This window comes from Buceros rhinoceros, unplaced genomic scaffold (genome assembly GCF_000710305.1).
Source record: "Buceros rhinoceros silvestris isolate BGI_N320 unplaced genomic scaffold, ASM71030v1 scaffold11827, whole genome shotgun sequence".
NCBI classification, from domain to species: Eukaryota; Metazoa; Chordata; class Aves; order Bucerotiformes; family Bucerotidae; genus Buceros; species Buceros rhinoceros.
This window is the reverse complement of record NW_010420555.1, coordinates 46,781-57,428: the sequence shown is the minus strand read 5'-3', so window position 1 is coordinate 57,428 and position 10,648 is coordinate 46,781. Positions and strand designations below refer to the sequence as shown.

General features: G+C 43.8%; 1 protein-coding gene across 1 annotated transcript in view; it reads left to right on the top strand.

The window, feature by feature from the left end:
* Positions 1-2,959: 2,959 nt before the first annotated feature.
* WASF3 (WAS protein family, member 3) overlaps positions 2,960-10,648 on the top strand; it is a 47,355-nt gene continuing 39,666 nt past the window's right edge. Inside the window, exon 1 of the mRNA XM_010139350.1 lies at positions 2,960-3,060. The gene's annotated coding sequence lies outside the window, so the exon portion shown is untranslated. The remainder of the gene's footprint in view (positions 3,061-10,648) is intronic.

Here is a 10,648-nt window from a genome sequence, read left to right as displayed (position 1 = left end):
TTGGATCTTAAAGACCACTTGGAAAACATGAGCTGCCATGTCTTCCTTTATGCTGCTCCTGTTAGGTGCCCAGGTTTAAGCCTGGGATCTGGATCAAGCCTAATTTAAAGACAAACTGTCTAGTTGCTGTGATCAGGCTTGTGAAGGCTGCTGGGGATGGGCCACCAAGAGGCCCCTTGGTTCTAAGGAACCGTGTGGCTCTTCTACAGAAAGGCCCCATCCCACAGCAGAGGTTCTTCAGACCAAGTGGGACCTCACCACTAATTGATGGTGGTTCTTCTGCTCTTTGGAGACTCCAGACAATATCTGGGTTTTCCAGACGTCTGCTGAGGAGGTACAGTAGTTTCCAGGCTCTGGGTTTGATGCTTTTAAGATCACAGAGGAAGTTAAAAAGGCAAATCAGTACTGGAGGTTTAACCACTTCCTTCTGTGTGTGTGCACTGATAAAACAGTGACTTTGTCATCTGTGATTCAAGCCGCAGTAGTAGTAAGATTTCGATCTGCCTATATGAAACCATGTTTTAACCCCCCGCCCCCCCTTCTCCAGAAAGCAGACCTTAAAATAAAGTCGTTTTTTCACCATTTTGATGATGACCTCCCATTTGGATACTTTTAATCCTCAATCTGTGTAAAAGTTATGTCTTGCATTAAATCCTTTGTGGATTTCCGAAGTAATCCTCTGTGTGCCACGTAGTTTGTTCTTGAAATCGCTTGCACACAATTTCCTCATTTCTAGGAGGCCTGTTTAGAAAGCTTCAAAATGTTGGTTTTTAAACAAAGTTCATCTGGACATATGTTTCTGACTAAGTCAGCATTTATACGTTTGGCATCTCTGGAATCTTCCCCTGCTGACACTGTTCTGCACGTCCCGTAATGTTGTCACTGAATAGGAGGCAAATGGGGCACTCGGCAGAGGAGTCCGTGATGTGCTTGGTCATGAGTGAGAATCTTTCTAGAACAGCTTTCGGTGGGATTTCTTCCCTCTTTAGAGCTTATGGAAAGGAAGGAAACCATTCAGGAGGGAGTGTGTCCGTTCACAGTGGAATGGCATTGCTGGACTCTTAATGGTGTCTGAAATGTATTTTCCTTTCAGGATCTCATGTTGCATGCATCTACAGTATTTTTTTTTTTTCATTACTATGTTTCTTAAATGGAGTGAGAGACTCCAGCACTTCTCTGGCTTATCTCAGAAAAATCTGATTTAAAAAAAGATATAAAACTGCTTGACATTGGCCATACGTTGATGTCTTTATTTAATCATGTAAGGATTTATACTGACCCCTGGAATATATGTCAGTGTAGTTGATCTCATTTCACCATGAAGACTGTGCCAGAGTCTCACCTTCAATGTTGGTGTGGCAATTCTTGGCTTCCTTCCTTCCCATCCTTGTACGGGTCACACATATTGCTGACCCGGGTGGAGAGTTCTTTCCTCCCAGGATGGACTCGGTGGTCCCGTCTGTTGACATAGCGCAGCTCTACGGGCGTTATGTTTATGTAACCGATGGAAGTGGTGAACCACAGGGCGTGGACGGGAGTGAGTAGCTAACGCGGAGAGCTGAGAACCCTGTGAGGTGCCTTTGCTGATGAGGCTAGTGTCATCCTAGCCACCCTGACGGTACTGGAAGGTTTGAGATCTGTATAAAGTTCCAGTCCCTGCGTACTAAGCTGGTGCTCTATGACACCGATCCTGTGGTGTTTCTCAATCTAGCGCCAGTTACTCTAAAGCAGATTTACTGTTTCTTGAACCCCGGGTGTACTTGAGTAAGTCACGTTGGTTCAGATGGCTTAGGGAACAGGACTTTGCCTGCCATAGCTTTAGCCAGGGTTGTTTGTTCCCCCTATAGAAGCGGCACTTTCTTCCCCCTGTGGTACACCTGTCCTGGTGATCAGATAGAGGCGGGATAGAGACACGAATTACCGGTTTGTGCCTGAGCCTTTTGTGATGCGTCACTTCAGAACAGCTCCTTCTGTAGGGAGGAGTGGGGCCTGGGCCAGCTGGTCCATCTTGGTAGCAAGCTACCTAGAGGGATGTTTGGAATAGATGGCCACTGCCCCAGCACTTGCTGGGACTGAGGAGAAGGCACCGTGGTGTTACACCTCTAATGCTTTGAGAGAGGGTGAAGAAAGCTTAAGAGTAGTGACAGGGAACAAGGACGGTGGTGTCTTTGCCTTTGAGAAATCCGTGTGTGTGCCTTTAACAGTGGCTTGCTCTCCTCAATGCTTTGGTTTTGTTATAAATCCTGCTCTGTAAACATGTCTTTGAAATAGAGAAGGTTTTTTTATCTCTCTTGTAAATTTTTATTGTCTTAAAATGTCTAATCACGTTCCATCAAGGAACGTGTAGCAGCAGCCTTAAAAATATGGCTGCAATATTAGTCTCTTATGACCAAATGATCTAGTTTAGAGATCATCCTTGCACAGTTCTTGCAGAAAGGGCAACTGTGTCTTAACTACAAAAACTTATTTAATGAAAATACAGCGTATGAGCAAAGTTCATCTGCAAGTCAGAATATTCTCTTGATGCTAGGATCTGGAGTATTTTAAGGGAAACATCTCAATGCTTAATTTTTGCAAGATATTTTAATAGCTTGTTTTAGTGGGTTTGTGTTTAGTAAAGTATCCCAGAGGGTCTCAACCCCAGTGTTTTATTAGGCTTTAATATAGGCCATTTTCTTACTTTTTTGCATTCCGTCAGTCTTTAAGTGAGAGTTACCTTCTCTGCCGATACTTGCAGTTTAAAAAAATAGGACATTGGTTATAAAATAAGACAAGCTGTTTTCTTACCTTGAAAAAATTTAAACAGTATCACGAAATAATGTTTAGCTCAAAACAATTGAAAGTATGTCTGGAAACTCCCGCATGGTTTAGGAAGTTGTTTTAATCTATCAATGAACCTGATTTTTAGTGCCTATCTTTGATTGTTCTGTTATTGAAAGGCTAATTGACTTTTGTCTTTGTTTGCAGATAAAGCCACCTGAGTGTGCTGGCAAGTTACAGAACGGCCGTCTTCTCCAGCGTGGCAACAGGAAGGATATTCTCTGCTCCCTTTTTTAGATGGTAAGGTGTGCACGGGAGCGCTCGCTGCACGTGCCTTGTCACGCACTCTGTGTTTCTGTGAATCTGACACGGACAGCTTTGAACACTGTGGCCAGTCCTTAAACCAGAGACCAGGGATGGAGTTTGGAAAATGTACAGGTCTAGAGTTAGTGTTGGGAAGGAGGTTTATATTTTCGTGGTGTTGAAGATAAGCGTATCTTACCTTCAGGCCCTGAAACAAATGTCCAAAGCTGCTAGCCCAGGAGACTCATAGGATTTGAACACTAATCTTATTGTGTAGAAAACAAATAAATTTACTTTATTCATGGATGTTCATGAGATGCTGGATTTATAAATTGCATCTGTTAATTACTTTTACCCTTTATAATCTGTACTCTGCTGATGTGTCTTAGAGATTTAAACTAAATCTCCTGAGGTTAAATGTTTGACTGTTTACCTCAAAGTGCAACGGATAATAAAAGATTTATATTTATTGATATTAAACTAGCTTTGTGGGGGAAAAAGTCCTCCTGCCCCCAATCTGTCTCAGCAGACACGCGCGCCGCAGGCCGAGGGCTATCGGTCGTGTTGGTGGAAGGGTTTGAACGCAGCTGTGGTGCACTTCCTTCGCTGTGACGTAAGGTGTGGGCCACGCTGGGTGGTGCTGATGAAGAGCTACTGCCAACGTGCTGATGACAATTTTGTCAGCATCTAAGTAAAGCTGATTCTTTATAATTTTTAGGGGGCCGAAGCTTGTATGCTTCTGCAGTGGTGAAGAGAAACCTTTAGAGCAGGGGAAGAAGCAGAAGTGCAGGTTTGTTGTTCTTGCTCCTGAGAGGATGAGGAGGTTAAAAGTAGAATTAACTACTTATGGAAGAGACCACTTTCTTCCTGCGTTGCCCACCACAGTGCCGCCTTTGGCAGAAACCACAGCCAGCCTTGCTTCAGGGTCTCTGAAAAAAGCAAAGGATGCAGCGGTGCTGCAGGATCCTGTTGACTTGAGCTGACCCAGGTGATAACCTGGGCCATGATCCTTTGGCACACTCTGTCCCCTCAGCTGAAATTCACGTTGCTTCATTTAATTTGAGTTCTGATTATATGCTTGGTGGTACTCAAGATGTTGATCAACATACAGGTTCTGGAAGAGATTTCACCTCAGAGGAGTCATGGCAAACTGTGTATGCCTGCATTCACAGTGAAAAGTGAGAAACTTTACTGAGGGTTGCAGGGATCAGGAAGCAGTATGGTGCATGCAGAAATATGGAAGTTATGGCAACAGCCTTTGAAGGAGAAGAGTGAAAGAAACTCCGTTCTTTTCCCTTCTGCCCCTCCTGAATTTCCCATTAAGTGGCTTGATGGTTATATACTGAGCTCATTTGGAGAAAAGATTGCCTGCTGTAGGTTTCAAAGGCGTAGGAAAGCAAGTAGTCTGCAAAAAATTTGGTAAACTAGATGGACATATTAAGGCTGAAAATATGCTTCACTAGTAGATTGTTAGATTGGCATATTGCTTATTGTTTAATGAAACCATTTTATTCCTCTTAATAAATGTATTGCAGGTTTCCTGTGTCACATAGGTGAACGCACGTGAGTGTGTGCGCAAAGGTCTCTCCAGTACCTGATCCATACCCGTGGTCGCTCCGGTAGCTGGCTTTAAGACCTCTGATCTCTCTGCTATCTGGCCCCCAGACTTACGATCTCTCTAGAAGCTGGTTTTACAGATTTCTCCTCCTGCTCTTGGGGTTAAAAAAGTCACAGTCGTAATATTTTAACTTCCAGTGTTGCTTTTTTTTTTAGTATTATGGGCATAATAATTGTTACAGCACTTTTACAGTTCAGTTGCATTTCATGCTGCATGGAAACACTGGTCCTTGCTTTTGTTCATGGGAGGTTCTAGAGATTACAGGAGTGAGAACCTAGGTTGAGGAATATTTTACTTATGTTGTATTTATTCATAAAGCTTCAAAAATTATTTTGAGATATTTGCTGTTCATTCTCAGTGTGGTAGTATCAAATATTTTCTGTTTCTTTGTTCAGGTTAAGCACAACTTTCATGTAGAAATGGATCTAGTGTTTAATAATCTGGAGTTTAATGTAGCTGAAGGGTATTTAAAGACAGAATGCTGAACATACTTGAAAACAATCAGCCTTTGATTTTAAAAGATATTAGAAACTAGTTTTAGTGGACATAAGAAATTCTCACTTTCGAACACTGATCATTCGTGTGTCACCAACATTCTAATAGGACATACAGTTTGGAAACTACCTGGTCGATAATATGAGGAGCTTGTATTTAAAGTGATTGATTTCTACAGAAATGTACTGTTTTTCTTTTTAAATTTCTGCTTTGAAGAATTTCACTTACAAGTCATAATTAGCAATTTCAGTGGCTTAATTTGCCTGTTTCATGTGCATTGTAAGGCATTTTAATTTTCAATCAAGCCAATCATTTTGTCACTAGGATTATAATTGTGCTGTGTCTTTTCTTGCTTCTCCAGGTTTCCTAGTGTGTTTTGCTAAAATAAATGCCCTCAACAGTTGTCAAGTTGCTCAAAATACAGCTCGTAGATGTTGGCGAAAGCTGCCGATCCTTAACGCGCCATTCTGTGTGAGTAGCACGCACTGGCTTTTCTAAGCTTCCACAGTAATCCTGCCACGCTGCACTGCAAAAGTGTCTGCACCGCAGAAGCGTCTCCCACAAAGAGAGTTAGAGAGAAAGGAAATGCCAAACGCGGGGCTTGAAAAGGGACCCTGGTGCTTACCAGCCCCAAAGGTCAGTTCACAAGAGCGGCTGAAGAACTGCTTTGTCACCATGTACAAGCAGTTCTAAGAAATACACGTTTAAGGTTAGTTTGGCACAGGAAAGTGGTGCAAATTCAGTTACATGTTTTGAAGAAAGATGTTAAAATTACGTTTGTGATTGGTGCATGGATAAGACTGTTCCAGTCTTTAGAAACACTTTTATTGTGAGAGCAGCTTAGCTATTTTTAGGCAGGGTTAGAACAGATCTGTCCCCAAAGACTTCTGCTTGTGCTATCTGACTCTTCAGTCACAGAACCTCTATCCTTTGTGGCTGGCAAATTATAGAACGATTTAGTAACTTCTTGATTTCAAACAAAATGTGGAGTTTCCTCAGTTTTCTTCAGAAGATGTCCATTTACACTTTCCCTGAAGGAAAAAAGTGTTTGAGAATAGGAGAGAGTGCACTCGAAAGGCAGGTTGGGCAGGAGAAGAACTAGTTTTCTGTAGAATGGTGGAAGGCGTTTGGATTACTCAGCCAGGCAAAAGCTGAAGATCACTAGTTTCATAGCAGTGGATAAGGGGAGAAGTAGGACAATGCTTCCCAAGTGAACTGCTGGGAAGAAGAAAGGTCTGTGAGAGAGGAGGACGTGTGCTAGAATCCTTGCATTACAAATTTGGTAAAGCCAAACTGAGGAGGAACTGGTTTGGGAGAGACTGGCTTAAAATGTCATTGAGAAATCTGATTACAGGTTCTGATCTGAAGAGCTGCCGGTGCTTCCTCTTCCCTGTGCGATTTTGATATTAGAAGAGGCTGAATATTTGGGCTCAACTTTTGCATGTCTTGGGTTAAACTCGATTCATTGTGCACTTAGGTTTTGGACTTGACTGTATGAAGTTGAGGAGCTTTATATTATTAAATTGCATCCTCGCAAATTGGTTTTAATGTTAATACACAAGGAGGAATAAATTTGGTGAAGCTGTCATCTGTACTGTGACACCCTTAGCGAGCCCATCATGTTTTCAAGATAGAGATACGGATGCATACAGAAATATTCTTCAGGATCTGTGAGACTGGGAAATTCAGTGCTACCTCGGTACTGCAAATAAAGGCGGTTGCTGGCCTCTTCTCTGAACTTATTCTGTGACTGGCATCGTAGTAACTTCCCTTCTGGATTATGCAGCTAGTGCGTAGGGATCTGCTGGAAGAGGAGGTTTCAGTCTTGGTTGCCTGTGCAACGATTAACTCAGTTTCTAAATTTAACTGACGCGGTTGAATTGCTGCTTGAACTGTGTGTAGATTAGTCTCTAATGGCTTGGGGTTCTTTCCATACATGCAACTTTTAGTCTCTGTAGATCCCATTGACTATTTTAAAGCATAGTTAAGAGCAATGTAAGCATCGATGCGTTTGTTACGTAATTTGGTGGGAAGTACAGGAGATCTGTGTAATCGTAAATAACTTTACGTGACAGCCTGAGAACGGCAGTCGCGCGGTCATGCCTAGCGTTCCCCTGTCCGTGCACAGCGGTTCTGCGGTGCAGTTGCCCAGGTTTTGCTCGGTTTGATGTGGTTCTCAGCTGGAGTGCCAGTAATCACAGCGGTGCCTGCTGGACCCTCGTCACAGGGGTGACACAGGAGACCTCGTTTGGCTAGGCAGCCAGCTGGTTACAGCTGTGTCAAGAAATCCCTTCCTCTTGGACTGCGCGATCTCATCAGCTCAGTGGGTTTCAAGCTAATAATCGCGTTTCACAGGAGAACATTTCATCACCAGAATTCTGCATGTTTCCTTGTTTTTGTTGTTTAAAGAAAAACAAACATCCCAGACGTCAACATTCCAGGATTTAATGCAGTTTTCCCCATTGTTTTCACTTCAGCATGTTTAGATTCAAAATCTACTTACTGGTGTTAAGAATGAACATCTACTTCTAGAAAAGCTTTCGTTCAAAATAGTTTAATTATCAATCAATATTGAAAGTCTTTTGGTCTGGTACACAAAATATTGTGAAGCAAACTCAGAAGAAAACTTCAGGACTAATGATTATGGAACCGGAATGGGGAAAATGGTCTTTTTTTTTTTTTTAATAGGTGTTGAAATTAATTTCAAACTGCATTACGTTCACAAGAGACTGCGGTGGTGGTGAGGATCTAGATGGTTGCCTGTCCCTCCTTCAGGAATAAAGTCAAAGCATGTTTTATCAGTACTCATTGCACTCATATACCTTTTCTTGTAAATAAAACATTGACTGGTAAGGCTTCCTCATTTTCTGTGTGCACTTGGTGTACTTACAGGATTACACAGACTGCCCTTAGACTCTGCATCTGGTTGAACTCCGTAGCTCCTTTATGTAACTGCCTCAGCCGTGCTTACAGCAGTTTAAAGCGAGGTTTTAGCGGTCCCTCGCTCCTGAGAAGAGCACTGCTTCCCTTTGCAGAGCCGCGCTGCCTGCGGTGCAGCCTGCAGCCCTGAGCCAGGCAGAGTTCCTGCACGGTCTGGGAAGAAGCTGCACTTAGTCCTGAGGGTCTGTGGGAAGAGCTGACGTGTGGGGGGCTGTCTGAAGAGCTTTCATACAGTGTTTGAGTAAGATATTTCACCCGGATGGTGGGAGGGGACTTTGGCATGCCTGTGGGGAGTGGACAGGAAAGAGGGAGGAGCGACTTCCCTGTCCCATTGCGTGGGTTACTGGACTCCTCTTACAGAGTAAGAAACAGTCTCTGGAATCTGTCTGACTAGTAAACAATCCTCATTAAAAAAAAAGTTAAGGTCAAGGTTTTCCACCATGTAGGCCTTGGCAGCAAACACTGGGTTGTAGGACTGTGGGGGGAAGAGTAGTTGGGAGCATTAGTCCATAGCTCTCCTCGTAGTTACCGACGCCTCCCAGTCTTGCTGGGCCAGCTGGCGACTTCCAGAGTGGCAGGGAGAGAGGACATGGCCACAGGCAAGGTCTGCACGGCAAGAAAAACCCCTGTCTGGTGGAGGAGAGCAGCTGTGGCACGCGTGGAGGACACCGCAGCCCTCCTTGCTGCGCTGGCCGCTGGAGCAGAGCGCAGGGGTGCAGCGGAGACGGGGAAGCACCGCCGGTGGGGCTCCTGCTAGGGAGGGGTGGACAGAGCCGGCTATGGCTCCGAGGGGTGGACAGGGCGTCTTAGCAGGAGCATAAAACCGAGTACAAAAACCTTAGGGTAAGACTGAGCAGCTTCTTGGCAGGTTTTTGGCTACTGACTTTTGATAGATGGGTGTTTCTCTCCGAGGTGATGCAAGGTGATGCAATGTGAACGTTCAGTCTATCCATATACTACTTTATGCCACTTATGGTGAATGAGAAACACTAAGGAAATGTTCTGTTCTCTGTGAATTGTAAGAAGACTTTTTAGATCCAAAACATACAGAGAATAGATTCCCTTGATTTTTTTTTTTTCCCCCCCTTCTTTAACGGTTTGTCCTTGATGGCAGCTTACTGTCCTGGAAAAGAAAGCAGGGGCCTTCACAGTTTACTTTGCAGCTAAGAGCAGCTGCTTTTCCTGAGAAACGATGGTACGTTTTATGAAATGAGTGACTCAGAAGGGAATACCAATTTTCTGCTCAGTTTTCTATCCACTCTCCTCTTTCAGAATACTGTATATTTATTAAATTATCCTTTAATACTTCATCCTTTCAAAAATAATTTGGTCTTAAATATTTGTGGGTACATGATGCTTTTATTTTTTGTAAACGAACCCCAGAAATTAATGTATACCAAATCAGCATTCACCAAAAGCATCTTTTTCTGAAAAAGATGGAAGTGATGCAGGCATAAACTACTTCAGAGTTTAACAAGGGAAACAGAATTTGTAATGCATGCGTTAGATATCCTGTGGTACAGTCCTGGGGACATGATGCCTTTGTGAGCCTGAGGAATAAATATATAAGTAATGTATTTTATCTTCTGTCCAATAAGGTATTTGTTGACCTTTTCAGAGTTTACTGAGACTCCTGTGTGATTTTTGGGAAATGTGGCCACAGAGGGTGACAGCTCTGAGCTCTTGGTGCCCTAGGTCTGTATTCCAGCTGGTGAGGGGGACTAGGACTCGGGGGCATGACTTAGGTTTGTTCAGCTTGAGGGGTGACCCCACCAGTGCCTGAACTCCCTCATGAGGGGCAGTGGAAAGGGAGAGGCGCATCTCTTCTCTCTGGTGTTCAGGGACAGGACACGAGGGATTGACTTCAAGCTGCATCGGGGGAAATGCCCGTTGGCTGTTGGGAAGAAGCTCTTCACTGGGGGTGGTGGTCAAGCCCTGACCAAGCTGCCCAGGGAAGGGGCTGTGACCCCAAGCCAGACGGGGTTTGAGAAGCCTTTGGACAATGCTCTTGGGTGTGTGGTTGAACTTTGAGTCTGTCCTGTGTGGAGTCAGGAGTTGGAATTGGTGATCCACGTGGGTCCCTTCCAACTCAGGATATTCTGTGATTTTAGAACTAGACTTAAATCCTCTTACTATGACAGAATCGATGCCATTTCTTGTGGAAAGCAGTTACCAATCTTTTGGTTTTGGTAGTCCCTTCTGCTTAGTTTGCTATTCACCTGCACAACTAAATGCAGTAACTGGTCTTTCGAGTGCCTCTTGTCCTGTTTTAGTACAAAATAGGAGGTTAGCTTCAATTGCTGGGTTTTTTTTTTGCTGTCCTTGCCCTGAAGCAGATCGAGTGCTCTCTCTGTCAACCTGCATGGTCTCAGCTAGAAGGGCAGTAATTCCATAAACTGCTTTGACTTCTGTCCTTTGGATTAAGTTTCTGCTCACTTCCAGTCTGCTTCCAGCCCTGGAAGCAACTCAGCCAGGAGAAGAAGGAATGTTGCACGGGGGCTGGGGGGAGGGATCCATTTAATTAAATCAAGG